This window comes from Pinus tabuliformis, chromosome 6 (genome assembly GCF_031772625.1).
Source record: "Pinus tabuliformis cultivar Carrire ecotype Pingquan chromosome 6, CPIR1, whole genome shotgun sequence".
NCBI lineage: Eukaryota > Viridiplantae > Streptophyta > Pinopsida > Pinales > Pinaceae > Pinus > Pinus tabuliformis.
In genome coordinates this window covers 1,301,302,448-1,301,330,389 of record NC_142292.1, presented here as the reverse complement: position 1 = coordinate 1,301,330,389, position 27,942 = coordinate 1,301,302,448, and positions in this window count along the sequence as shown.

The window sequence follows — 27,942 nt, the reverse complement described above, 5'->3', positions numbered from 1 at the left end:
AAGGTAGAAAACAATACTTGAGAGAACCGCTTGAGCATGTCAATCAAGGAGTACCTTTTTCGTAAATAGTTTATCCCAGCCCAAAAAAGGGGTAAACATATATTGGGTAAACAATGTTTTGCAACCTTTAATGAGTTCAAAATGAAAAGAGCTCGGCAATACTTTCATGTTTCAAGAGTTGGAAAAGAGCTGAAAGTAGACTGACCATTTTTATTCTCTTTAACAAGTCAAAAAGGGAAAAATACTTGGCGATCTTTTCATTTGCATTTTTACGAATCGTGAAAAGAGCTTAAACACGAATCAAGCACCATCATCAGCAATCCAACACCTGTTGCACAAGAACAAGACATTATCCGATTTCTAAGGTAAAAATAGGCAAAAAGTGCTTTCAAAACCCTAAAATGTCATAAAAAATGAATAAAAAGGGGAAATGTAAATTATTTTTTTACCATTTACCTTTTTACCTTGTGTGGAGCAATTTTTATCCATTTGTGCCCTAGATTTTCAAGAGCAGATTGCGGCAAATCCAAGAGGTTGATCGATGAGCGGTCAGTTGTAGGTAGGAGCTAAGACTCTTAGCTTCATTTTCATACCCAATTTTCCTATTTTTAGCCCTTTTTTGGATTTTTTGAGGAGATTTTGGCAAAACAATTTTTCCCTCGGTCAGTGTGAGATCCAAGCTTGGGATCACGCCAATCAAGGGTTATTTAACACAGTCATTTGTGCCATCGGTGGTACTATTTTAAAAATAGTATCGTCGGTACAGAGAGGAGAAAAATTTTCATTTCCACCTAAATGCCTTGTTGCAAATCCAAATTTTTTTGGTCCAAGACTAAAGTTGACTTGAATATTTGGTGTTTGTAGGAAAAATACAACGAAAAATGGTTGATTGGAAAGAAGGCGAGCATGAGACAATTGATGCACATGCATTAGAAGATCAAAACTGTCTGAATTCTGTGAGGAATTGTGGGTTTCTCAAATTCTTCCTTACAACGGGCCTTTGTGCTCAACTTGAGAGGTTGCAATACTTGATTAGTCTTTAGGACATTGAACAGGAAGTCTTTGTGATCCAATACCAAGAGTTGGAGCTAGATTCTTCAGATATATACTTCATCGCTAGATTGTCCCGAAGAGGGGAACCAACCAATCGATATGGGTCCAGGCCCATTGGGGCAAGTGTGAACATGGTGTTGGCAGAACATTACCCAGAAGTGCTAAGATCAAAAAGCAGCAAGGTTGATATCATGAGTGTTAACGACCTTGTATTGAAAGCATGTCTCTTGACCATAAACAAAGTTTCTGGGGCTCAAGAATTGCATGAGTCCAACAAGTCCAAATTCTAGTATTCCATAGACTACACGACACCCATTGCCTTCAATTGGGTGGAAGCCATGAAGGTGAACATGAAGCGTTAGTTTCCAAAGCCCAGGCAGGGAACCTTAAATAGTTTGGATATGGTTCTGTTCTGGTGACCTTCTTTTTGGAGCAGATCCTACTATTTCACTATCAACTAGTAGAAGTAAACCCCCCATTTCCAAGAGACCCACAGATGGTTCGATGGAGTGAATTGATGCCCAGAACTGGTGGGGGCCAGCATATATCATACAAGCCTTCCTTATTTTTGTGGTTGAGGCGTCAGCTGATCGTGGTAGAGGATTGGCCATACAGTGGTATTGACTTCCGTGGCGATCCTGACATGCCACTCCTAGAGGGAGAAGATTTTGATGATGGCAGTAAGCAAAATAATTTTGATTTTTTGATTGTTTTTGAATTGTATGCATTTGTGACATTTTGATTTTGTAATTGCAGATGTAGGACCAAAGCGACCAGCAGGGATGTCCCTAATTTCTAGGCGCACTGCTTGATAGTTTGAGATTTCTCCTTATCAGAAAGGAGTCGATAATGAGGAGGAGATTGCGTAGAACATTGACAACTTGACCAGAGGCATCCCAGAGTATGCCCGGGTGGGTGACATTCCATGCTAGTATCAATGGAACACAGTGGGAGTGTCAGACCAGATCCGTCGTTTACTAACTCGAGTAGTATGAGTAGTGACGTGCTATCATGAGCACCATGCCGAGTAGTCCATAGTTTTAGCATTTACATTTTTGAGGCCTGCGAGCCACAGATGTACTGAACACATATATTATTTTTTTGGGGTTTTGATGTATGACACTCATATATATATATATATATATATATATATATATATATATATATATATATATTTCCTGTTTATTATGATACAATGTTTTGTTTTTTCACATGTTGTGTAAATGTCTATCTAACACATAATTAGCTAATGCATCTGTTAATGTATTCATATGCCTAGGAATATGATGATATGTGATGTAATAAAAATTTCTTTCCAATATACGAATATGCAAATAGATTCTCAATATATGAGGGTTTCTAACAAAATATTTCCCATTGAGCTGAAGAACAACACGCTGTGAATCAAGGTTAACAACCATTTCTATAATGTCAAGAGCGATAGATTCTGACAAGAGTTCAATAACTGCGCTGTACTCAACAATGTTTTTGTTTGTTTGACCCAAACAAGTGCCTTGAAGATCAATCAACTAACCATTAGGAGCTTAGATAGTCCATGCTGGGGAAGATAGATTCTGGGTACTATGGCAAGCACCACCAGCGAAACCGATGTAAGGAATCACAGACATCTGCAAAGCAGATGAAGACATAATAAGCAGGAAAGCTGCTTGGAAAACACACCAAACCAAAATTGCACAAAAATGAATAACACACTTATGTAAAAAAGTAGCCATGTGAGATGACTCAAGCATAGTAATTTTTTACGGAGTCCATTGTCAAACTCGGGTAATCAATCAAAAATGACGAAAACTAGAGTTTAACATTGACATGAAGTGTAAACATTGACTCAGCCAAATAATAGAGTAAAACTCACAAAAGGTTGTGCCCCGTGCCCCCCAAGCGAGTGAGGGTTACAAGTCGTAAGATGAAAACCCCATTGTGATAATGGGTCAATGGTAGAAACTCGAGGAGATGAGGAAAACCTGAACTCATGATGAGAAAAAGGTGCCCCCAGTTGAAAGATCTTGACAATGTCAGGATAAACTAAAATGTCAATAGGCAGCGTTGGGGTAATATTACCCATGTTCCCTTCCAACCAAACTTCATGAGTCATAATAGGCATTTGAAGTGGTTGGGTTAGGAAACAAGAAGAGAACTTCTCAAGACAGGTTGACATGACTGTCAAGCTAAGAAAGAACGAGAAACGATGATGAAATCATTCCATGGTGCTTCCTCCAGAAACATTATTTCCATGATACTTTCATCAGAAGGAAAAGTCTCGATTAAGGGATCGGGGGAATTTGAAGAACCAAGCCACGATGATTGAGAATACATGTTAAGAGAGGCACTTGAAACAGTATGATCAATAGGTACTGAAGTTGAAGCCAAAACAATCTCCACATAATTGATCTCGGCATGGCTTAATGGCATGACATCACCCCATGTATCAACAATATTAGAAGAGGGAATGACCCAAGGATCAGACTTAACTGAGATCATGTCGACTGAGGCAACATGCAGAGGTGGGAGAGGAAAAATACCCATCAAAGCATGATCTTTAGAAATTCTAGCCCCCCCACACTCATAAGGAGCACTGGTATGCTTCACGTATGGAACATTTCCATCCGAGGAAGAAGAAGCAAAGAAATACAATTGGTCGACTGTGACAATTTTCCCTTGATGGGTAAAACGTAGCACGCAGAATAGAGAAGAGGCCACAACATACATAGCATGGGTCCAACTTCGTCCGAGTAGAATATTATAATTAATATTTTCATCCAAAATTCCTACTTCGACATGTACTATCTTTCCTTCCAAGGTAATGGCAAGATTAGGAAGGACACCAAATGGTTGAGAATCACACCAATCGAAGGCTTCCAAAGTGTTGGGTGATCGGTTCAAGGTAAGAGAACCAATTTCCTTCCAACAAGAGACATACATGATTCAGGTGGAATCACCTTCATCAATGACGGTCTTGTGAATTGTCTTCTCCTAAATGAGGAAGGAAATATGATGAGGTAAGTGTGGAACATGGTTTTCCATATCAAAACAAATGAGATTGGACTCAGATGGATCAATACCTCCAATAGCCAAAGGAAATGCTTTCTGTTGAGAAGGATAGATTTGAAGGGCCTCAAGAGAACACATAGTTGATGGCACTTGAGCCAAATCCTCAATAATGTTATAATGCTGAGCGGCTCGAGCATTTAGAATGTACGAGGACTTTCGCAGTACACCCTTAGAGGGTGATCGAATAAGGAAATCAGGATTAGGTCACTCTATATGGAGAGGACCAGAGGTAGATGGGATAGAGGAGGAAGGGGTGACTTCTTTCTCTTTCCCTGCTATCGAAGTAGGTGTTTGATAATATTTTGATTTGGTAGCCACATTTATAGGCGTACTCATCATAAACACTTGGGAACGTGAGGAAGTGGAACACTGAGGTTGGTTTACCATATGGGTCTACTGGGAAGGAAAGGGCTCTTTCAACACAACTGGGGTCCCTCTGAGAAGGTGACTAACTTCATACTGTCGAGGACAATCTTTAGTATAGTGATCCTCCTCATAGATGAGGCATGGATACTTGGGCTTCCTTTGAGAAGCATCACCAGCAGATGACTTAGGAGGGCCCTATTTTGGGGCATCAGCTTTGGCCTTGCCTTTGCCCTTCTTTTTACCTTTAGAGGATTTTTCTGCTGTGGTAGATTGGACAGTGTGAACCTCAGAGGTTTTACCAGGACCAAGTGAATTTCGAGAGGGATCATTGGAACTAGTGTTTGAGACCGCCTTCTACTTGGAAGAAGATTTCGTAGGGGTCTAAGACACAGAACCAATCACTCCATCAACAGGTGGGGTAGCTAGAGACTTCAATGATGTTAGATCAGATGATGGTCTTGGAGCATCGGGTAACATATCATATAACGTGCTAGATTGTGAGTAGACAAGGTCTAAATACTAGGCACGAGTGATGGCTTACTCCTCAGTGACACAGCCACACAACCACCCGTAGCTATGTCCTTAGCAATTTTGTTGATGAATGACTTGCTAAACCATTCGTTCAATAGCTAATCAGTAATTTCAAAATTGTTCAGGTGACCCCGACACATCCTTTCATGGATTTGATCGGAGATATGGGTCGCAGTGTCTTGCTTAAGGGACGTAAGCAGATGGGTGCCAGTTTCATATCGAATGGGCAACTGAAAATGTGTGAGGAAAGCCATAGCAAGAGTGTTAAAGTCATTGTAGGTACCTCGAGGTAATTCGATGTACCACTTGGCTTGAACACTTGTGAGAGTTCGTTGAAAAATTCGAAGACGAATAGAATCATCAACATACGAATTAGTGGAGCACCAAAGGTGATATGTCATCATGTGGGCTTGTGGATCCTCCTTCACTTTCCCCACAAACTTCGAGCAATCGCTCAGAATCTTGGATAGGACTAGAGGCTAGTATGGAAAATGAATAATGGGATCATTCGTGAGTTTAGAAACATCTGGCAGCTCCAATGTGGCCAAGAATGGAAATTGCATATTAAAAGGAATTTGGGGCCTCTGAGTAGGCCCGAACTATAGAACCCATCCTTGTTGGTAAGGATTGTGTCCCCATAGTGGAGGATTTTGATCATATGGCATTTTATTTCCCCCCCACTGTAGGTTACCTTTCCCGTAGGGAGGATTCTGACCTAGGTAGCCTTGATACTATCCAGCCATAGGCTACTGATAAGAAACATACGGGTTAAAAAGCTATTGAGCCTGTTGGCCTTGGAAATACGGATTTTTCACCCGATCCCCTTGGACATAAGGATTCTGAACCTGTTGCCCTTGGACATAAGGATTTTTCACCCGATCCCCTTGGACATAAGGATTCTAAACCTGTTGCCCTTGGACATAAGGATTTTGACCCCGTTGCTGCAGGACTTGACCTTGACTTGGCAAAGGTTGACCTTATTGGTATGAGTACAAGGGTTGCTATTGCCCGGGCTGACCTTGTTGTTGTAAAGGTTTCCCCTGCGGCTACAGAGGTTGACCTTACGAGGGCATAGCTTAGGAAGCTTGGTGAACAAACTGCGTCTGCGGCTGTAAAGTTTGTTGCGACTGTTGCAAGGGTTTCCCCTGTGATTGTTGCAGTGTCTGCCCTTGCTACTGCAAGGATGACCCTTGTAGCTACAAAGGTTTCCCTTGCTGCTGCAAGGGTTGTCCTTGCTGCCACAAGGGTACTTCAATAGTTCCTAGAGAAATACCTTGAAGGTTCTCAAATTAAATTTGGCCATATCCACCAGGCACGGCGGATGGACCAGGCTAAACATAAGGTTCAGCTTGAGGGACATAAGGTAGATTTACCATCGCTTGTGAACCAATGATATGGAACATAAGGAGGTTGGAATGGACCCTGAATAACATATGGCTGCTAGTACTAGACGTTACTTGACCCAGACGGACCAGCAGGGTTCAAGTGCTGGTATTGGACATTACTCGATCTAGAATGGCCAACATGGTTTGGAATAGCACCATAAGAGGGCTGATTCATTCCACCCATGTGAGTTTGTGAGCCACTCACATTGGTTGTGCCAGACAACATGGAGATATTCAGATCTTGCCCCCTAGGCATTGGTACAACCTATCCACTTACTGGAGGGGTCGAAGAACTCATAGAGACTTGACTCGAGACTGTCGATTGAACTGGAAGAGTCGGTTGAATCGAAAAAATGAGCGGATTTGGAACAATGGGTTGTACTGGAATTGAAGTGACTACAATATGCATAATCAGTTGAGAGGTCAGGTTCTGAACGAACGAACCTGAGGTAGGCATAGTGCCAGACAACCAGATAGGGTTGTGATACAATGATGAAGCACTAGGAGTGCCCGACACCAACTAAGCTAGAGAGGTATAACCATGTGGCAATGAAGGCCCGCTATACTCAGGGTAAACGTTGGTCGGAATGCTTCCCATGTAAGGGAAACCTTTAGGAGGGAATTGATATCCCTGTTCATCAACAATGTGAGGAGTGTGTGTAGAAAAAACCTCTGAGTGACCCAGAGAGGAGACTAGAATCTTGCCTTCTGATTCCATGGGTGGAAACAAATGACGACGGACAACTGAAGATGTTTGAGGGGATAATTCCAAAGGAATACCCGGTTGATCGTATGAAAACTACGGATGCTGTGGTTATATCACAATAGGATTGAAAAAAGGATTCAGAGGGAAAATAACTAGTCCTTGCTGACCTTTGGGGGTCGGCAGACTCTCGGGAGTCTCAATAGGATTATTTGAATATTTCAAGCTAGACTCATAAGGTGACTAACTATCTGATGGGGGAGGATGAGATGAAAAACCTTGGACACTCAGAACAATTCCAAGTTCAACACCTTGATCCTCGAGTGACTGTGGGAGTTCAGGAAGAGGCTCCTCAGATGATCTTTCAGATGGAGTGGAAGAGGAACTAGGTGAACCTGATGGTTCTGCCACGATGACTTTGTCTCAAACAACAAGAGAAAAGAGATTAATTTCAGGGCTTCTTCAAAATATATTAAAGGTATACTCATGATGTGGTCTAGAATAAGACTATCAGGAATGTGATGTGATTGTGGGAAACAATTTTTTAAGACGTTGAAACAGACTGGTGCCTTTTCATGTTTTAAGAGTTGAGAAAAAGGAAAAGATGACTCTATCACTTTCGGTTTGAACGAGATCGAAAGGACAAGTGCTCGATGATCTTTTAAATTTAGAGAGTCAAAAAGACCAAAATGACTACTCAAGATAATCTAGGCAAAAGGATTACCAGGTAACCGTGAACTGCAGAATACCTCCTGGCGAACTGAGAAGTACGGGTAGGCAATCACCCCGAATGCAGTGTTCAGTGCATCACGTTTATAAGGCGGCATACTTGACTTCCTATGGATAAAGTACTGCAAACCTAGTGGGGTATCCCTTGATATATGCGACAGTATGGGGAGAACAAGTCCGTACTAGAACTATCTAGTGCCAAAGCAAATGACAGTTGCTAGGTTTAAAGATGCCAAAACACGTCTCTAGCCTAGACCTCTAAAATGTGAGCATTAAGTTTCAAATGTGCCTTAGGTTAATTGAATACATTTTAAAGTTTATCTTGAAATTATGTCTCAGTTTTCAGGCCCTATCGATGTGACTCAAAAAACTCCTATATGCAGCTAAATGAGACAAAACCCTTTCAATTCGATGAATGTTTACACTAATGAGAGTAGAGAAAACAATCAATGCAACAAACAAGAAACTGAAAGCAAGATGACTCTTCACTACTTCGCTTTTTGAAACAAAATAATGAAAAATATTTCCACTTCCTATCTTCCTATCAAATGCACTTCAACTAGTCCTTTCAATGGTAAAAGAAGTTCATTTCCTTTCGAATGCAAAATGATGATGCAATTCTAGCTTTCAATGATGCTACTTAATGCAACATATCAATTCAGCAAACTAGAATGATGTATTTTTCAATGGAATGATAAAATGAATCTTTCACATAAACACTTCAATGAAAAATTTTCAAACAATGAACATCAATCATATGTAAAAGATGAAAAAGAGAACTCTTTCCAAACCAAACATGCAAAGACTCAATAGAAACAAGACGAGAAATTGTAATCTATGCTCGAAAAGAGACGTTCAACCAAGAGAAGAGAAAATGAAACTTTTCAAACTTGTTCAATTGAAACCAAAGCAATAAAAAGAACTAGAACACAAAATGCATGGAGCAGTTAACCAACCACTTGACTTGTTGAGCACACAAACAACTGAATGGACAATGACCTAGATGCCCTAGGGCCACAAACCATCCAAAGACTCAAAAAATCAAGTAAGGAAATCTCAAACCAAACAAGCACACCAAACAAGCTAATGAAGCTTTCTAGCTAGGGAGAACAAAGGAAAATAGGCTAAGAGGAAGAAATTATGAGGGCAAGACACACTGGTTATGATTCAGGAGAAACCCTGATCTTCACCTACAGGAATCAGCATGATTGCCTAACTGACAACAAGTGCCACAAGGGGTACGACGTGACTGTTTAAGAGCAATTCGCACTGGTTGGCATGATTGTTAGAAAATAAAACGTGCTGATTGAGGATTTCAAGGAAAAAATAAAAATTTTCAAATCTCAAAACCAGACTTGTCACTCTAAATTTTAGAACCAAAGCAGTAAACCAGGGAAGCACAGAAAACCAAAGGGAAAGGGTGATACAACAAAAGTTCACACAAACCACGAAATGAAAAACAATCAAAAGAGAGGGATGGCTCCCCAGTATGGTCGCCAATTTGTGGAGTAGGTAAATCTCCTCTGTGGATAGAGGTGATCCCTCTAGCCCTAGAGTGGGTCTAGCCACAAACAAAACAACCTAATGAAAACTTCCTTAGACTAGAATCGAATAAGAGGGCCTACCTCTTAGAATGCTAATCCACTTGATGGTGACCTCGCTCCTTTGCTTCAACTTCCTTTGAGTTCTTCTCCTTCAAATACCTGAAACAAATACACAAGAGACAACAGAAAACGTAATAACATACAATCACATTCAATCTACTTAAAAATTCAAGGAATATTAAGCCATCAAATGTAATATGAAACTCAATGTAGGAAATAAATCATTAGTTGTATTGATATAAAGCTTAGAAAGAGATACAACCAAAGCCTTGACGTTGCAGGTCTCATCCAACGTACCCAAGTTCCAACACCACTTCTGGCATCTCATGGTTAGCCTCAACAATGGAAGTTTACGGCTTGTTCGCTTTAGTTCCAAACCAAATAAAACACACTATTCTCCCTTTACACACATAAACTAGAAGGCAAAAAGCTATAGATATCTTGTTGGTTATTCAAGCTCCAAAAAGACTAGTTCAGCTTGGAAAAGGAGGAGTTTATATAGCTTTGATGGAGGGGAGATGGTTCCTCTTATGATGGGAGAGGGATTATCTCTTTGGTTTGTTCCATCTTTATAGGGGAAAGGAGCCCAAACTGACTCCCTCGGCTCTATCCAGCCCAACCATTTACCAGACTTCCGTTCATGAAGCTTCTAGACCTGGAAGATTCGACTCTATTTTTAAAAACTTGCCAAAAGAGGATCGGTGCGAGTGGTAAAGGGATCACTTATGCCGCTCGACGCCAGTCCTGGTTTCAAACTCTGCAAATCAGCACGGGGAAAGAACTGAGCACTAGCATCAGTCTTGAAAAATGGGATTGAAGGAAGATTCTTGGGAAATGATGCAAGAGGGGAATGTTCTGCTCATGAATAGGGATGTAAAGGCATTCTCTTCATCATGGGAAAGCATGTAAATTTCACTGTAGAGGTCCTCTAGGATCGAGGAATGGGGAGTACAGGGACAGTGACAAAATGTTGTGTAACATGCACCCATGTAGTCCCCATATTGTTATTATTGTGCCCCATAGAAGCCCACTATTATTATTGTTGTGCCCTTACATGATTATTGTTATGTCAGCTTTGATTATATTGTGCCCCCTTAGACTCCTATATAGAGAAAGGAGGTTTTGTCATTTCAATCATCCAAGAATTGTTTATTTATGTAATGTGAATGAGGTTTCCCCCTCGAAGAGGATAATTTTTAAGTCGTTGATCTATCTATTTGTAAGTTGGTTGCATAACACTCTTCCTGTCACATTTTCATTAGATGAGCTTCTCCCTCGTGAAATTTTTGCTTTCCTTGAGTTGGTAAAGAGAATATCTTCCCCTGAGTTATTCCTTTACCAAAGGTATTATAAGTTTGGACCAACAAGTTGCCAAGGGAATCAAAATTTTGATTCACTAATTTATTAACAATTTGTAACATTAAGGAAAATGCATATAGGATGGTGACAAATCATTCATTAGGATGGTGATCATTAAACTTTCCTCCACATCTTTAAAAACACATTCCACGAGTTTTTGTCAAATATTTTTCAAATGAAAGATATAATCTAAAACATTTTCCCCTTCAACCATATTTTGATTGAACTATTTAGTGTCAATCATCTTTTTGAAAGTTTTCCATGAAGTCCAAGTATTATATACATTTTCAATATGAATATAAAACTCATTAATGATTCAAGATATTGAAAGTCAAAGTTCCTTCTCATGTTTTGCTTCTCATTTTTCTAATGCTTTATCGTCAATGGACTTAATTGAAATTTTGTATCTGTTACATATATATTTCTACAAATAATTAAAGACTAATGTATTTTTCACATGGTGATGCTAAGTCATGTAGTTGGGTCCTTCCAAATTTCTTGATTTAATAAATAGATTGACTAGTATTGAGATGGTGCATTATTTTTCAAATGGCCACAATCAAGAAATTGAATACTATAATGCATAAGAGACATTACACTAGTGAAAATGAGTGCTATTGGGGCTTGGCCTTGACTCTGTGATAACATCAACAAAAAAAACATTGATAAAATATTTTAATCGACTCTTATCAACACTTTTAGTTACAAATTACAATTTGAAATGGTCAAACTTTGAAAATCCAACAATGGTCATGCCCAATTTGAAGTCAACAATCTTGCTTAAAAATTAGATTGTAATATAAAATGAACAAGTTCTCAATTCATAGTAAAAGCCTCCCTTAAGTTATAAGGGTCGCTAATGAATAAAACATTACATTAGCCCTCATCTCTCCAATTTCATATCAATAAAATCATATACCAATTTTCAATCATGTGATTCCAAAGAAATGGTTTTTTAATATATCACTTTTACATAAACTCACAAATTAACATAGGTTCCATGCCATTAATTAAAGAAGGGAAAAACAATGAGGATCAATTTTAATAATGGGGGTGTGACCACTGTTGAATTTATGTCGATTGTAGATTTTGGGATATTCTCAGAATTTGACGGCCACTCTTGTCACCATCAAATTCTGAGATATTTCTAAATTCTGCAATCAACATAAGGATGCCCCACATGCTTTTCTTTGTTGTACATGGATATCCTTACATGGATGACACCAATTAAATCAAATTTACTACAACCCAAATCATCTCCATATTTTGAAGCAATCTTGAGTGCCTCAAAATTTTACTTGAGGAAGAGTTGAGATTATTTTTTCAAAATAAGGAAGTGTTGAAATTATTAATAAATTGTTGAAAATGATGATCTCATGGCCAAATGATAATTTAATTCCAGACCAATCTTCAGTGCTACAGAAGGGTCATTTAAGATAGATGAATTTGAAGAGGTTTTTCGTTACACCAAAACCTGCGGGCATTAGTGAAATTTCCAAACCAGTAACTAGGATCCCTAGGGTGGAAATTATGGATTCCATAGACGTGTGGTGATTCTTCCAACACCCACCTCTTGAAGAGGTTTTCCATTATACCAAAAATCATAGGTATTAGTGAACTTTCCAAATTGGTAACTAGGATCTCTAGGGTGGAAATTATGGATTCTATAGAGGTGCAGTGATTCTTCCGACACCCCCCCCCCCCACCCCCAACCCTTAAGACAGAGCTTAGGGGGATCGATCCTAGGTCCAGGCTTTGATAACATGAAGAGGTTTCTCGTTACACCAAAACCCGCAGGCATTAGTAAAATTTCCAAATCGGTAACTAGGATCCCTAGGGGTGGTAATTATGGATTACATAGAGGTGTGTTGATTCTTCCAACATAATTTAGCATTGAAGGCACGAATGAAGCATTAGATAGCGACTAATGGTGATGAAATCCAGTGAAAATAATTTATAATATCTCCCATCAATAGAACCAAATCAAAGCTATTGACATCAATTAGATCAGGGTTTGAAATCCCGTTGTTTCTGTATATCAAAACCACAAATATTAGATTCACCAAATCTACATTTTATTCTTCAAGTTGAAATCCTTTTAGAGTTGTCTTGCATAGGTTTCTTTTTAGTGTGTTAGAAAGTGCCTTGGCTGAGTCATAATTATTTTATAAATATGGAGTTGATATATTGTACTTTCCCTGACCACAGATCCTGTTGAAGCATGTAGTGGTGTAATTTGATTTGGTGCTGAACAAATATGGAGGGCATGAACATGGGGACTATGCTATTGAACATGGTTTACAAAAATAAAATAAAAATGGTATTGGGAATGAAGGTAATTGACATATTTATAGGATTATGACAGTTTTTACAATACAAGTTTATAATTGTTTTGTTTTGATTTATTTTTAAAGATTTGAAATTTATAAGTATTTCTTCAAATTTAAAATTTATTTTGTCATAAAATTCTTCATTGATGAAGAAACTAAGTTAGACATTAGAGTTTCCTTCTTATTTATTCATCATGGACTTCTCATCACCATGCTATTATACTCTTGCTATATCAAACTTTATTTATCATGGGTTTGATACCATAATAAATTTAGCAAAAGTGTCCTTATACACAATTTAATTTAATTAATTAATTAATTGAATATTTTACCATGATGAATATATAACTCTTCTAAGTAATGCATAATTTTATTAATTAGAGAAAAAAAAACATTACATATCGGTGAAAGACATAATTTTATCTCAACATACCATGTGTTCTTAATAAACAACTCAAGGATGATCAGTATGACAAGACCTATCTATATTCAAGGGAATACAACATTTAATTTTATTATTCTTAAAGAAATACATTTTAGAATAATATACAAAAACTATTTAACTCAATAACTAAATAAATTTTAGGAATATGAGATTAATAATTTTTCCATATAAGTTGTTTATGCTATTTTTTAAAATTTCTATATTACATCATAAAGATGATAAATTCACATTTTACTTCTACTATATTAAACCAGTTATGTGATTGATCCGGATTTAAACAGGAACGCAACAAATTACAGAGATAACCATATACACAAAGATGCAGCGGAAATAATACTTCATTTCATTAATGGAAAATACTGAAATATGCTTACAACCAGAAATGGAAATAAACCAGCTAGGGCGATGGTAGCTTATCTCTGAGAAGAGATGTGGTGGCCACATGCCTCTAAACTGTGTTACAATGAGGCTCGAAGGCCTATTTATTGTTGAGAAACACTGGAAAACCCTTAACATTCCAAAACCTAACCCTAGGAGATGAAACGCCAAACTGTGGGCCCCGTTTGGGGGTAAATTGGTACACCAACTTCCCGGGGTCGTAACTTTGGCATATGATCTCCGTTTGACGCGTACAATAGCTCATTAGAAAGATCTATCTGAGCACTATCATTGTTGGAACGGGCAACATCGGTCCATTCCATGTACCCATGTTGCCCCTGGATTCCCCAAAAAACGTCGTTTAGGGCCTCAAAACGGCTCCGGAAGTTCAGGACCCGAAAAACTGCTAAAAATAGTAAGTTGTGCTACAATTAAGGAAACTGAAAATGCTGAGAAAGACAATGGTGGGGGTCCAGGTGGACTTGGCAGGTGGCCACCAATATCCACCTGGATCATTCCTCCCCCCTTAGGAAGCAATGGTCCCCATTGCGTTGAGCTCCTCCATGAGATGAGGAAACTTCTGCTGAACTTGTTCCCTGGTGAGCCACTTGCCCTGCTGAAGGAGTTGGCCTGCTTTGACAACTCGATACAGTTGGATATTCTGTTGGCGAGTGTTCTTGATCTGTGTGTCCATGATCCGATCAGTTGCAGCTTGTTCCATGCAATCTGGATTTAATTCTGTGGGTTTGAGCTGTTCTGCAATGTCGGATGTGTCTAGCAATGGTGGAAAGTATGGCCGAAGGCGGTCCACATTGAACACTGGGTGCAGGCCAAGGAATGGGGGAATGCTGAGCTCAAATGCATTGTCTCCCATAGCCTTAGTAATGGTGTAAGGACCATATCGGAGTGGTCTCAATTTCCGATAGGCTCCAGTAAGGCGTTCCTTTTGCAAATGCAACCAGACTTTGTCGCCCACCTGAAACTTGTGTGGCACCCGGTGTTGATCATGTCGCTGCTTGTACTTGGCATTTGATTTCTCAAGAATGTCATGGACCTGCTGGCGAATATGTTGGATGCGCTCAATGAAGCTGGTGGCCTTATCTGTTTCGGACTGGACATGAGCTGAATTCATGTGAGTAGCTGCAAGTGGCATGGCCACATCAATGGGGCATAGTGGCTGGAATCCCAAACCCACCTGAAAAGGGCTATGGCCAGTGGAGCTGTGAAGAGCTCGGTTGTAGCTGTGCTGAACATAGGGGAGGCTCTCGTCCCATGTGCGTGGATGCTTTGAGTTATACATGCGCAGAATGTGCACAATCATCCTATTGACAACCTCTGTCTGGCCATCAGTTTGAGGATGGAAGGCTGTGGACTTCGTGAGTTTGGTGTCCAGCATTGACCAGAGACTGGACCAAAATGTGCTGAGAAACCGACTGTCCCGATCTGAGATGATAGACTGTGGGATCCCAAAGTGCACCCACACTCGTTCAAAGAAGAGTTTAGCAGTGGCTTCTGCTGTGATATTCTTCTTGCAGGCCATCATAATGGCCATCTTCGAGAACCTGTCGACGACCACAAAAACACAGTCATTTCCATGCTTAGTGGAAGGAAGGCCTGACATGTAATCCATGGAGATGGATTCCCAAGGTCGACTAGGGGTAGGCAACGGGGTATAGAGGCCGTGCTTCTTAATGGTCGGTTTGGCAATGGCACAGGCAGTACATGATCGGATGTACTTCCCAACATCCTGTCGAAGATTCGGCCAATAGAAATAATTTTGCAGTACTGCCACTGTTTTCTCGACCCCGAAATGCCCAGCAGCCCGACTGTAGTGTGCTTCCCAAATCATCTTGGCACGCTCGCTTGAAGGAACACAAAGGTGACCGAGGTGGCATAATAGGGCATCCTGGAGGTGAAAATCTGCAACATGCCGACCCTCCAAGAGTGTCTGGTATGTGTGGCCGAATTCTGGGTCGCTTTTGTAGAGAAGTGGCCAATCAGAAGTCTCGTGCCCACAAGAGTTGAGCACGGTGGTTAGCGCCATGATCGGTGGTCGACTGAGGCAATCTGCAACATTATTGGTGCTGCCCTTTTTATACTTGATATTCAAGTGAAACTGTTGCAGGTATGTAGACCACTTCTGATGGCGATCATTCTGCAATTTCCCTTGGGTCTGTATGAACTGCAGAGGTCGGTGGTCTGTGTGGATGACCGTTTCCTTCCCCAAAATGTAATGCTTCCATTGTCGGCAGGCCTGTACAATGGAATACATCTCTTTATCATAAGTGGGGTACTTCCGGACTGTGTCTGAAAGTGTTTCACTGTGATATGCCACTGGATGTCCATGTTGAGTAAGGACTGCCCCAATAGCATAGTCAGAGGCATCTGTCTCGACCTCAAATGGTTGTTGTAAATCTGGTAACGCGAGCACTGGTGCCGTGCAGAGGCGATCCTTCAACTCCTGAATGCCTTCTGTTGAGATTCAGACCAAAAGAATTTTGCTTTCGCCCCGCCCTTGGTGACTTGACTCAAGGGCCAAGAAATATGAGAAAACCCCAACACAAACCTGCGGTAGAAGTTGGCAAGACCTAGAAAGCTGCGGAGCTCTGTTAGAGTGGTTGGAGAGGGCCAATCCCGAATGACTTGGATCTTGGCTGGATCGACATGCACCCCCTGTTCATCAATGATGTATCCCAGATACTGAACCTGGGTCATGCCAAAAGTGCATTTCTCCAAATTGGCACATAGCTTGTGTTGCCGCAGTGTTTGGAGAACCTGTCGGATGTGGTGGAGGTGCTCTTCCCAACTCTGGCTGAAGATCAGAATGTCATCCAAGTATACTACTACAAAGGAGTTGGTGAATGGCCGCAAGATGTCATCCATTAGCCTCATAAAGGTTGCAGGAGCATTCGTCAATCCGAAAGGCATGACCAACCATTCGAAGAGGCCCTCCTTGGATTTGAAGGCAGTCTTCCACACATCGGAGGGTTCGATTGGTACCTGGTGATATCCTGACTTCAGATCGATCTTGCTGAAATATTTCGCCCCCTTTAGTTGGTCTAGGAGGTCATCAATCCGCGGGATCGGGTACCTATTACGGACAGTGATCTTGTTCAGCGCCCGATAGTCAATACAGAGTCTCCACGTCCCATCCTTCTTCTGTACCAACACGATCGGGCTCCCACAGGGCGATGAACTCGGACGGATGTGACCTTTCTGCAGGAGCTCCTGAATCTGCCTCTTGATTTCATTGTTCTCCAGAACGGAGCGCCGATAAATTGGTCCATTGGGTAGCGGCGCACCTGGGGTCAGATCGATGGAGTGCTTGACTTGACAGTGCAGAGGAACCCCTGCCGGGGAGGTGAAGATGTCCTCGTACTCCTCCACAACCTTGTCCATCTGTAGTTGTCGTGCAGAGGGACCCCGTTTGGAGGCCGCGGCCACTGTCTTCTTCTTTCCTTGAGGGCGTATCATCAGGAAAACAAATTTCCTGGTTTTGGAAATGATCTTACTGCATTGTTTTGCAGTAATCAAAGAGATGGCGGCAGGTGGTGCTACCTCTGGTATCCTGAACAACTTATTTCCCAATGTAATAATAACAGCACGGGGCCTTGATTCATACACAGCATGTCGCTTCCACAAGTATGGTTGTCCTAGTAATACATCACAAACTTCAAGGGGAGCAATGTCACACAATACCTCATCCGTGAAGGGCTTGATGTTGTATGGAAGGCGACACTGCTGGCTCACGCGAAGATCTCGTCCTTGGTGAAGCCACCCAATGGTGTATGGTTGTGGATGTGCTGTGGTCGGTAAGCCCAACCGCTTCACGACCTCTGCCGAAATGAGGTTCTTTTGACTCCCGCTATCAACAATGAACTGTATCGGGGAGCCCTTTACCCACATCTGGGAGTGGAAGAGACGCTCCTCCTCCTCTGGATCTTCGGGTTCATTTTTCTGGATCTTTGCGGTAGCAACAGTGGCGCTGGGATCCGCATCAATGATCTGCTTCCCTTTTTCATACCCCTTATCGGGTTCTGACTCAGAGTCGGAACATGCATCTGATTCTGAAACCTTTAGCTCAGCCACCAGTGACTGCTTGGCCCGACACTCACTTGTGTTGTGAGTGGAGCTCTTATGGAACTCGCACCATTTTCCAGTGTCCTTTTTCGGCTTCGCGGCGCTGTTCTTTGCTTGCAGCTTCGGCTGGTTGTCTTGGGCTGTCCCGCCTTGGCTTTGTCCTTTGTTCTGTGGTTTAGGGGCACCTTTCCCCTGCTTTGGATTCGCAGATCCAAAGTCTCGCTTCTTTTGTTTAAACTTCTGCTCGACCTTGACGGCATATCGGTATGCTGCGCCGAGCGAGGGGATGTTTAGGAATTGTATTTCTTCCTGGATGTACTTGTGCAGGCAGCCACGGTATTTGAGTATCAAATGTTGCTCCGAATCCTTGATACCCAACTTTGTGCGAAGGGTATGGAAAAGATTGGTGAACTCCGGCACGTCTTGGTCCCTTCCCTGCCGCAGCGTGGTCCACTTTATGTATTCATCCTCATAGCTTCCGACAGGGTAGTACTGCTCCTTGATGGCATCCCGGAACGAATCCCAGGTGGGTGCGGCTGAAAATAGTGAGCCAGTACTTTCATCCTTCTGCTCGCAGTAGGTTTCCCACCAGTCCTTGACGTGGGGGGCTGCTTTGAGAAGAGCAAAAACAATCTTTTCCCGACTCGAAAATTCATGAACAGAAAAATAACCCTCTAGCAGATTTAACCATTTATCTACGGCATCTGCGTCTATCTGACCCTCGAATATGGGGATTTCAAAATTAACTTGTACCTTAAAGGGTGTGGCGTTTCCAGAGTAGCTGCTGGAAGCCGATGCGTTGCTTCTGGGTAGCCGCTGAAGGATCTGGGCAAAGCTGTCCATCATCGCGTTCCGTTGTCGCTCGAGGGCTTCTTCGAGCAAGATTTTGATGGGATCTCCTGCCCCCTCGTCTTTCTTCTCGTCCGCCATGGGAGGCCGTCGGGATTTGCGAGGCTGGTCTTGCAAAGGTTCAACCAGTTCAAGCCCTAACTCCTTATATCCCGACCTTGTTGGGGACATGCAAAGAAAAACAGAGAAAAAGCAGACCGCTCTGATACCACTGATCCGGATTTAAACAGGAACGCAACAAATTACAGAGATAACCATATACACAAAGATGCAGCGGAAATAATACTTCATTTCATTAATGGAAAATACTGAAATATGCTTACAACCAGAAATGGAAATAAACCAGCTAGGGCGATGGTAGCTTATCTCTGAGAAGAGATGTGATGGCTACATGCCTCTGAACTGTGTTACAATGAGGCTCGAAGGCCTATTTATTGTTGAGAAACAATGGAAAACCCTTAACATTCCAAAACCTAACCCTAGGAGATGAAACGCCAAACTGTGGGCCCCGTTTGGGGTAAATTGGTACATCAACTTCCCGGGGTCGTAACTTTGGCATATGATCTCCGTTTGACGCGTACAATAGCTCATTAGAAAGATCTATCCGAGCACTATCATTTTTGGAACGGCAACATCAGTCCACGGTCCATTCCATGGACCCATGTTGCCCCTAGATTCCCCAAAAAACGTCGTTTAGGGCCTCAAAACGGCTCCGGAAGTTCAGGACCCGAAAAACTGCTAAAAATAGTAAGTTGTGCTACAATTAAGGAAACTGAAAATGCTGAGAAAGACAATGGTGGGGGTCCAGGTGGACTTGGCAGGTGGCCACCAATATCCACCTGGATCATTCCTCCCCCCTTAGGAAGCAATGGTCCCCATTGCGTTGAGCTCCTCCATGAGATGAGGAAACTTCTGCTGAACTTGTTCCCTGGTGAGCCACTTGCCCTGCTGAAGGAGTTGGCCTGCTTTGACAACTCGATACAGTTGGATATTCTGTTGGCGAGTGTTCTTGATCTGTGTGTCCATGATCCGATCAGTTGCAGCTTGTTCCATGCAATCTGGATTTAATTCTGTGGGTTTGAGCTGTTCTGCAATGTCGGATGTGTCTAGCAATGGTGGAAAGTATGGCCGAAGGCGGTCCACATTGAACACTGGGTGCAGGCCAAGGAATGGGGGAATGCTGAGCTCAAATGCATTGTCTCCCATAGCCTTAGTAATGGTGTAAGGACCATATCGGAGTGGTCTCAATTTCCGATAGGCTCCAGTAAGGCGTTCCTTTTGCAAATGCAACCAGACTTTGTCGCCCACCTGAAACTTGTGTGGCACCCGATGTTGATCATGTCGCTGCTTGTACTTGGCATTTGATTTCTCAAGAATGTCATGGACCTGCTGGCGAATATGTTGGATGCGCTCAATGAAGCTGGTGGCCTTATCTGTTTCGGACTGGACATGAGCTGAATTCATGTGAGTAGCTGCAAGTGGCATGGCCACATCAATGGGGCATAGTGGCTGGAATCCCAAACCCACCTGAAAAGGGCTATGGCCAGTGGAGCTGTGAAGAGCTCGGTTGTAGCTGTGCTGAACATAGGGGAGGCTCTCGTCCCATGTGCGTGGATGCTTTGAGTTATACATGCGCAGAATGTGCACAATCATCCTGTTGACAACCTCTGTCTGGCCATCAGTTTGAGGATGGAAGGCTGTGGACTTCGTGAGTTTGGTGTCCAGCATTGACCAGAGACTGGACCAAAATGTGCTGAGAAACCGACTGTCCCGATCTGAGATGATAGACTGTGGGATCCCAAAGTGCACCCACACTCGTTCAAAGAAGAGTTTAGCAGTGGCTTCTGCTGTGATATTCTTCTTGCAGGCCATCATAATGGCCATCTTCGAGAACCTGTCGACGACCACAAAAACACAGTCATTTCCATGCTTAGTGGAAGGAAGGCCTGACATGTAATCCATGGAGATGGATTCCCAAGGTCGACTAGGGGTAGGCAACGGGGTATAGAGGCCGTGCTTCTTAATGGTCGGTTTGGCAATGGCACAGGCAGTACATGATCGGATGTACTTCCCAACATCCTGTCGAAGATTCGGCCAATAGAAATAATTTTGCAGTACTGCCACTGTTTTCTCGACCCCGAAATGCCCAGCAGCCCGACTGTAGTGTGCTTCCCAAATCATCTTGGCACGCTCGCTTGAAGGAACACAAAGGTGACCGAGGTGGCATAATAGGGCATCCTGGAGGTGAAAATCTGCAACATGCCGACCCTCCAAGAGTGTCTGGTATGTGTGGCCGAATTCTGGGTCGCTTTTGTAGAGAAGTGGCCAATCAGAAGTCTCGTGCCCACAAGAGTTGAGCACGGTGGTTAGCGCCATGATCGGTGGTCGACTGAGGCAATCTGCAACATTATTGGTGCTGCCCTTTTTATACTTGATATTCAAGTGAAACTGTTGCAGGTATGTAGACCACTTCTGATGGCGATCATTCTGCAATTTCCCTTGGGTCTGTATGAACTGCAGAGGTCGGTGGTCTGTGTGGATGACCGTTTCCTTCCCCAAAATGTAATGCTTCCATTGTCGGCAGGCCTGTACAATGGAATACATCTCTTTATCATAAGTGGGGTACTTCCGGACTGTGTCTGAAAGTGTTTCACTGTGATATGCCACTGGATGTCCATGTTGAGTAAGGACTGCCCCAATAGCATAGTCAGAGGCATCTGTCTCGACCTCAAATGGTTGTTGTAAATCTGGTAACGCGAGCACTGGTGCCGTGCAGAGGCGATCCTTCAACTCCTGAATGCCTTCTGTTGAGATTCAGACCAAAAGAATTTTGCTTTCGCCCCGCCCTTGGTGACTTGACTCAAGGGCCAAGAAATATGAGAAAACCCCAACACAAACCTGCGGTAGAAGTTGGCAAGACCTAGAAAGCTGCGGAGCTCTGTTAGAGTGGTTGGAGAGGGCCAATCCCGAATGACTTGGATCTTGGCTGGATCGACATGCACCCCCTGTTCATCAATGATGTATCCCAGATACTGAACCTGGGTCATGCCAAAAGTGCATTTCTCCAAATTGGCACATAGCTTGTGTTGCCGCAGTGTTTGGAGAACCTGTCGGATGTGGTGGAGGTGCTCTTCCCAACTCTGGCTGAAGATCAGAATGTCATCCAAGTATACTACTACAAAGGAGTTGGTGAATGGCCGCAAGATGTCATCCATTAGCCTCATAAAGGTTGCAGGAGCATTCGTCAATCCGAAAGGCATGACCAACCATTCGAAGAGGCCCTCCTTGGATTTGAAGGCAGTCTTCCACACATCGAAGGGTTCGATTGGTACCTGGTGATATCCTGACTTCAGATCGATCTTGCTGAAATATTTCGCCCCCTTTAGTTGGTCTAGGAGGTCATCAATCCGCGGGATCGGGTACCTATTACGGACAGTGATCTTGTTCAGCGCCCGATAGTCAATACAGAGTCTCCACGTCCCATCCTTCTTCTGTACCAACACGATCGGGCTCCCACAGGGCGATGAACTCGGACGGATGTGACCTTTCTGCAGGAGCTCCTGAATCTGCCTCTTGATTTCATCGTTCTCCAGAACGGAGCGCCGATAAATTGGTCCATTGGGTAGCGCGCACCTGGGGTCAGATCGATGGAGTGCTTGATTGACAGTGCAGAGGAACCCCTGCCGGGGAGGTGAAGATGTCCTCGTACTCCTCCACAACCTTGTCCATCTGTAGTTGTCGTGCAGAGGGACCCCGTTTGGAGGCCGCGGCCACTGTCTTCTTCTTTCCTTGAGGGCGTATCATCAGGAAAACAAATTTCCTGGTTTTGGAAATGATCTTACTGCATTGTTTTGCAGTAATCAAAGAGAGGGCGGCAGGTGGTGCTACCTCTGGTATCCTGAACAACTTATTTCCCAATGTAATAATAACAGCACGGGGCCTTGATTCATACACAGCATGTCGCTTCCACAAGTATGGTTGTCCTAGTAATACATCACAAACTTCAAGGGGAGCAATGTCACACAATACCTCATCCGTGAAGGGCTTGATGTTGTATGGAAGGCGACACTGCTGGCTCACGCGAAGATCTCGTCCTTGGTGAAGCCACCCAATGGTGTATGGTTGTGGATGTGCTGTGGTCGGTAAGCCCAACCGCTTCACGACCTCTGCCGAAATGAGGTTCTTTTGACTCCCGCTATCAACAATGAACTGTATCGGGGAGCCCTTTACCCACATCTGGGAGTGGAAGAGACGCTCCTCCTCCTCTGGATCTTCGGGTTCATTTTTCTGGATCTTTGCGGTAGCAACAGTGGCGCTGGGATCCGCATCAATGATCTGCTTCCCTTTTTCATACCCCTTATCGGGTTCTGACTCAAAGTCGGAACATGCATCTGATTCTGAAACCTTTAGCTCAGCCACCAGTGACTGCTTGGCCCGACACTCACTTGTGTTGTGAGTGGAGCTCTTATGGAACTCGCACCATTTTCCAGTGTCCTTTTTCGGCTTCGCGGCGCTGTTCTTTGCTTGCAGCTTCGGCTGGTTGTCTTGGGCTGTCCCGCCTTGGCTTTGTCCTTTGTTCTGTGGTTTAGGGGCACCTTTCCCCTGCTTCGGATTCGCAGATCCAAAGTCTCGCTTCTTTTGTTTAAACTTCTGCTCGACCTTGACGGCATATCGGTATGCTGCGCCGAGCGAGGGGATGTTTAGGAATTGTATTTCTTCCTCGATGTACTTGTGCAGGCAGCCACGGTATTTGAGTATCAAATGTTGCTCCGAATCCTTGATACCCAACTTTGTGCGAAGGGTATGGAAAAGATTGGTGAACTCCGGCACGTCTTGGTCCCTTCCCTGCCGCAGCGTGGTCCACTTTATGTATTCATCCTCATAGCTTCCGACAGGGTAGTACTGCTCCTTGATGCATCCCGGAACGAATCCCAGGTGGGTGCGGCTGAAAATAGTGAGCCAGTACTTTCATCCTTCTGCTCGCAGTAGGTTTCCCACCAGTCCTTGACGTGGGGGGTTGCTTTGAGAAGAGAAAAAACAATCTTTTCCCGACTCGAAAATTCATGAACAGAAAAACAACCCTCTAGCAGATTTAACCATTTATCTACGGCATCTGCGTCTATCTAACCCTCGAATATGGGGATTTCAAAATTAACTTGTACCTTAAAGGGTGTGGCGTTTCCAGAGTAGCTGCTGGAAGCCGATGCGTTGCTTCTGGGTAGCCGCTGAAGGATCTGGGCAAAGTTGTCCATCATCTCGTTCCGTTGTCGCTCGAGGGCTTCTTCGAGCAAGATTTTGATGGGATCTCCTGCCCCCTCATCTTTCTTCTCATCCGCCATGGGAGGCCGTCGGGATTTGCGAGGCTGGTCTTGCAAAGGTTCAACCAGTTCAAGCCCTAACTCCTTATATCCCGACCTTGTTGGGGACATGCAAAGAAAAACAGAGAAAAAGCAGACCGCTCTGATACCACTGATCCGGATTTAAACAGGAACGCAACAAATTACAGAGATAACCATATACACAAAGATGCAGCGGAAATAATACTTCATTTCATTAATGGAAAATACTGAAATATGCTTACAACCAGAAATGGAAATAAACCAGCTAGGGCGATGGTAGCTTATCTCTGAGAAGAGATGTGGTGGCTACATGCCTCTGAACTGTGTTACAATGAGGCTCGAAGGCCTATTTATTGTTGAGAAACACTGGAAAACCCTTAACATTCCAAAACCTAACCCTAGGAGATGAAACGCCAAACTGTGGGCCCCGTTTGGGGGTAAATTGGTACACCAACTTCCCGGGGTCGTAACTTTTGCATATGATCTCCGTTTGACGCGTACAATAGCTCATTAGAAAGATCTATCCGAGCACTATCATTTTTGGAACGGGAAACATCAGTCCATTCCATGGACCCATGTTGCCCCTGGATTCCCCAAAAAACGTCGTTTAGGGCCTCAAAACGGCTCCGGAAGTTCAGGACCCGAAAAACTGCTAAAAATAGTAAGTTGTGCTACAATTAAGGAAGCTGAAAATGCTGAGAAAGACAATGGTGGGGGTCCAGGTGGACTTGGCAGGTGGCCACCAATATCCACCTGGATTAGTGATATATTCATGATCATTATTAATTAATTAATTAATTAATAATAACTCAACATGCCATGTATCCTTAATAAATAAGGATGATCACTATAACAAGGCCTATCTATCTTCTAGGGAATACATCACTCTTAGAACTAACTATATTATTCTTAAAAGATACATTCTAAAATAACTTTAGTAATATATGCAAACTATTTAACTAAATAATTAAATAAATTTTAGGATTGTGAGATTAACAATATTGCTATATAAGTTCTATTTATTTTTTTCTTTTAAATTTCTATGTTACATTATAAAGATGATAAATTCACACTTTACTTCTACTATGTTAGATTTATATTTCAGTTATGTAATATATTCATGCTTATTATTACTATTGCAAATTACAATTTAAAAATTTATAAGGTTAGGGTATTAAGTTAACTTTTCTATTTAAAGAGTTTTTTTTTGTCGATAAAAAAGATTCTATTATCTGGTCAAAAGAGTACAAATGATTTGCCAATTAAGCACTACTCTCTCAACTTCACTCTGACCAGATTTGTTAGCCAAGGGAGATATACAGAAATAAAATAAAAAATGCCATATACTATAGCTGATCCTTAACCCAGAAGCATAGAGGCACCAAAAAAGATCAAGTATGCAAACAAAACCAACCATCATCAGAAATTTCGTGGATCCAAGTTTTTCCCAATGTTTAGGGGTCTAAGGGATGGATTCTTGCATGAGCATGGTGTTACAAGTGATCGATTCTTCCTTCAATCCGGTCCAGCCGCTCCACCGTGCGTCACAAGCTTCATCAGATTGAATCCATCTCATCCATCATCACCCACTAATTTTGTGGATGTCATTTAAAAAGCCGATCAATTCATTTCTATCATCATGCCTCTATTGTCGCAACTCTTCCAAATTTTCCATGACCACCTTAAGCTAACCAACAATAGACTCCAAAGAGGTCTGGGCTGCAACTGGTCCGAGCGTTGGCTTGAATTATTGGGTAACTTCACCATCCAATGCAAAATCTAGCGCTCCCCCACCAAGCTCAACAACTGCTCTATCAACCTGATCCTTCAAATCACCATGAGGAGCCCTGCTACACCTAACTTGGCCCCTATGACATAGCATTTTACATTTGCATATAAACCACCTAGACACCACTTGGGACTAAATCTGTCTCCCTTGGACTAACCTGGCAACCTTTCCACTGAATTGACAAATAATTTCCATCGTTGAGCCTACCATGTGGAGACTCCATGCTAGAGAGGGAGATTCAACCATATGTAAGAGAGTCCCACAAAGGCCCAAAACACCATGCTTACCTAGAGAAATACACGAGCACCAACCTTTGCTGCAAGATTGGAACCACTCAAAACCCCAGAAAAAAATTGCCTCTTTTGGAAGAATTCATGTACACTTCAATTAAAAACACCAATTAAGATAAACAAACACTCTACAAAATCAATTATAAGCCACACCGAGACAAATGGGGGGGGCAGAACAACAGATTTTACCTACCGGCCAAGTGAGTTCATCCAAGCATAGATTGCTCCCGCAGTGAAGCAACACTCCAACCACCCACCATAACCCTCCACTAACCAACCTCTCATGAAACTATCACACAACATTTTGCTAAGATTCGAACACCAACCTTTCTATCCTTTACACCTAAGAAATCCTCCAAAGATGTAACCCACATTAACGCCACTGCAAAAATACTACGAGAGAGGGGGCATGCACAGTCGACCTACTTGTGAATACTACACTACATTACCATCACCATCCAACACTCCCATAACCACAAAGAACCATTTCCATAGAAAATCCTCCTGCAATCTTATAACTCTTACCAAGATGCCAAATATTCCAAACAGTTGGCCTTTGTTGCACCAATTTCCCTCCTTAATCATTACAATTTGACATATCCACTCTTAGGATGATAAAGTCCCCGCTGCTGAAACATAATTTTTTTGGGTCTGTCACCCCCATTGGGGTCTTTAGATCACTCTCCACTGCCTGGGTCAGTTGAGTTTCCTAGACCAAGGACATAGCTAGGGGCAAATCCTGGCTTATGGAAAGATTCACATCCTAAATCCCCTAGTTGGCTACTAGATTGACCACTTTTATATTACTTGTTTTGAGAGAGTGAGAGGTAATGACATATGGAAAAGATAACAATAGGGTTTGAAGTCTTTGAGTCAAAAGTTCCAAATTCCAACTCTTGATTACTTTTTGAATAGGGGCACCATCAAGGAGCTTTTGAGCCACTTTGATTTCCAAGTGGGATTCCCCATTGATATGGAGCCTAGGGAGACCTTTTTCCTTTTCCTAGTCAAGGCCCCTTTCCAAAGCACAAAACTCTGCCACATTATTGTTGTTAAAACCATAATAGACTAGAAAGAAGCCTAAAGGAATACCATTCTCATCCCTAAAAATGCTTATGAAACCTACCAGACCCATATTACCTTTCGAGGCACCATCAAAATTTAATTTTATGAACCCTTTAGGAGGGAGAGTGAACTTTGTAGGAGATGAGGCCCTGGGCTTCAAAGAAGAAACTTGGGGCCAATGAACCAGTGCTTGGGATAGCTCTAGATATTTCAAGATCTAGACCTCCTCCCCTTCTGCCTTCAAATCTTCCTCCCCCAAATTCTTGACCAATATTGATTCTTTAATATTCCTAGATGTGCTCTACCAAACCTCCTCTCCATACATCTTGTTATTCTTGAAGATCACCCTGTTTTGGGCCTTCCACATATTCCAAAGAATAAATCCCAAAGTCAACGACTAGGCTCCATTAACAATGGGATTTTTAAACGGGGATAATCTCCATGCTCAATGATTTCTCTCAGGCTTCTTGGGGACCAGTCCAGCTGGCCAAATAGGTTTCTTAATCTTTGCCATATGTTCTCCATGTGGGATACCAAGATGGGCCCTCGCAGCCTTACTTCCTCAGAAGATCCCATGT